We start from the raw sequence: 3,116 nt of genomic DNA on the forward strand, positions 1-3,116 counted from the left end.
CAAAACACATAATTCAGGTTTCATCATCCTTTCCTGTCAACAAGTTTCAGTCTGTTGGGGAATGATCATTTCTATGTTAGCTTCTGCCTCTGCTGCAATTGAACCATGTTCAAGCTCAGGATGATAAATACATATAGCAAATAATTTAGGCAAATTGCCTCCCTGGTAAACCATCAACTTAAATTAACAAAACTTTAAAACATTTAGTATTGCATCTGCTCTGTGATTTTTGTTTTAATAAAAAATCCATTTATTCATCTCTTCAATATGTCACATTTCTGTTTCACCCTCTCAATAAATGTGATGCTCTTTTACTCAAACATTTGGAACACTTTTCCTGTCTTTTCATAGCTCCACCTCATTGGGCCTAACCTCAGAACTTTGAGTTTCTCTCAGGGTGATTACCTGATGTTTCATCCCTTTTCTTTTTCTAAGGAGTAAGTTAGGGATTTTCTCTCTAAGTAACTACATGTTGATTCATTTGTCTGTTTACTAATTTTATTTCTATTTCCTTTTTGCATCTGTATCTTCCCCTTGTGTTTTAGGTCAAAGGCATTATAAATGAATTCACAATTCTTTCCTTGCCTGCCAGAATAACTGCTTATAAAAGTCTGGTTTCTAATTCCTTAGAGTTGATGAGGGACCTTTGCCCTGAAGCATACAGTTTGATATCCCAGTCTGCACCCTTTCTAATGAATGTTCCCATTATATACTTACTTGTTCAATCTTCTTTTGAATCTGAGTAACATTTGACCCCTGAGATGACATGCAGGAAAAAAAAAAAAAATCCATATTTTAATCACTTCCTATTTTATTCAAAAGAAAATCTATTAAAAAACCCAGACTTCCTTCCTGTGTTTCAGATGTGCTGTACCTAGTTCTTCCACAGTCTTTCATTTCCCTCTGTGTCTGTCTCCTTCCGGCTCTAAACAGTTTGCATCTTTTCAGTCCTTCTTCGTGTAAAAGCCTTTGTAGGACTATTCATGATCACTGTCTGTCTCATGTCTTTCCATTCCTGCAGCTGGTTTTTGTGAGATGATGATACATCTGGCTATGGGTGCTCTCAAGACACGTCCTTGATTTGTAAAACAGAAAATAATACAGCCCTCTATTATTCTCTAGGCACTTTTTTGATCATCTGTGCATAATGAGAGCAATAGCTTCTTCTTGATGTCTTTAAAGTAACTGTATATCATCTGCACTGGAGATCCAGGCTATCCAAAACTGACAGATAATTCAATCCTAAAATAATTTTTGGAGTGTGTACCAGGCAGAAAGAAGAGATTGACATGTAACTACTAGGAAGAGTGTCCTTTGATATATAAACAGATAAAGTCTAAACCAGACATAATTTTTCAGAATCCATTTTCTGAATGTCTTTTTTACTTTCAAATACCATTCTTCAAGTCAGATGTTTGCCAATTTACAACATGAAATTCAGAGCCTGTTGGGCAAGCTTTTATTCTAAACTATCATGCTGGTTCTTCCTTTTAGCTGCATGTAGGTTTCCAACACATTCTTCTTTTAGTCTGATCAATAGATAAATGAATTGCCCTTAGAGATAGATATTTTAAAATGGAATCTTTTCTAAAATAAGTTATGGGTTTTTTTCGGTAGATGCTAAGCAGCTGAATTATTAATTGCACCTGGAGTTTCAGGTGCTCAGCAATTGGTCCTTACTCTCCACCAGCTTTCAAATTATATATGCTTTCAATTAGATCCTTTACATCCTGTCAGTGGCAGGATTCACATTCTCCACTGTAGGATTGTTAGCGTTCAAAAACACATAATCACATAAGTGATTATATGCTGTGCTTTTTATTCAAGAGCTCTGGGAATCTGGGTAATTTCCACCCAAATCTGATTCTGACCATACATTCGAGGTGAACGTGTTTTATACTCTATCATTACATAACTTTCATGTTAATTATTAAACTTATATTGTTCTATTGTATACACAGATTTCAGCTAAACATAGCCCCCTTTAAATTTCCAACATAGTTTCTCATGATTCTTCTTATGGTTATATAATAATTATATTTAATTACTAAACAATCATCACATCTAACAATTATATCTTTTATCATACCGCTTATGCAGGTGCACTGATCTGAGAAAACACAAAGCCTAATATTTTCAAAGACTATTTTTAACATTTTCCAGGGCTCCACTATCAGGATAAGGCACATTTCATGCACTCACACCATCTCCTCTCCTTGCTTGCTTAACTAACATGCCCCAAATCTGAGATCTTCACAGAGACAAGAGGAAAAAAATATAGAATTACCTAGCAGTAATCTCCTTAAATCATATTCTAGGCCAGGTGTTTTAAGTGAGAGGAAGGGAACCTAAGGTGAGCTCTTGTAAAGCTGATATTGCAATCCTTTTCCTTTCCTCCTCTGTGGTATGTAGTATTTCTGTAAGAGAAATGTTCCTAGGGGAACATTTGGAAGGGCCTTGGAAAAGAATTACAGACCATGAGAAGATGGGAAAAAAGGTCAGTTATTTTTATTTCTCAATTGTTGAATTATCTTGAGAATGGTAGGTACATTCAAAAAGAAAAAAGGTTTTACATAGATATGAAATCAAACAAAAATACAGCAGAAGAAATTGTGCAAGAAGTTTGAGGAGTAAAGTTAAATTGCTAAAAGGGGCTACTTTCACTTGAGTGAAGAGACTCCTTACTTTCAAGGAGAAAATTGTATGCCAAATCTGGTAGAATGCATGTTGAATTTCCATGTTATCTTTCCCTAGTCTGATGAGGGGGATATTTTGAAAAGCTAATGCTAAGTGTTTAAAGGTGAATTGCTGGAATCAGGCTTAGTTTGAGAAACTTTCCTGTTTTCCTACAGTCTCTTATGAGGCTCTTAGCACATATAAGTCTGGTAACCCTAAGTACACTTGCAGGTCTAGTCCTTGGTGTCCAGGATGCAATTTCTGTAGAGCTTGTACTTGAATAGGAGAGGGTTTTCTCAGTAATCTGACCTTGTGTGTCTCTGATTATGCCTTAAATAAGTGCTCTTGTTCAGAACCTGGATTGTACTGTAAGTGTTCTCCACCTTAAGCAAACCTCCAAGGGAAGTGCTTTGGCTTAGGGCTCTTCTGAGTAAGATATG

Source organism: Agelaius phoeniceus, chromosome 1 (genome assembly GCF_051311805.1).
Source record: "Agelaius phoeniceus isolate bAgePho1 chromosome 1, bAgePho1.hap1, whole genome shotgun sequence".
In the NCBI taxonomy this organism is placed as follows: domain Eukaryota; kingdom Metazoa; phylum Chordata; class Aves; order Passeriformes; family Icteridae; genus Agelaius; species Agelaius phoeniceus.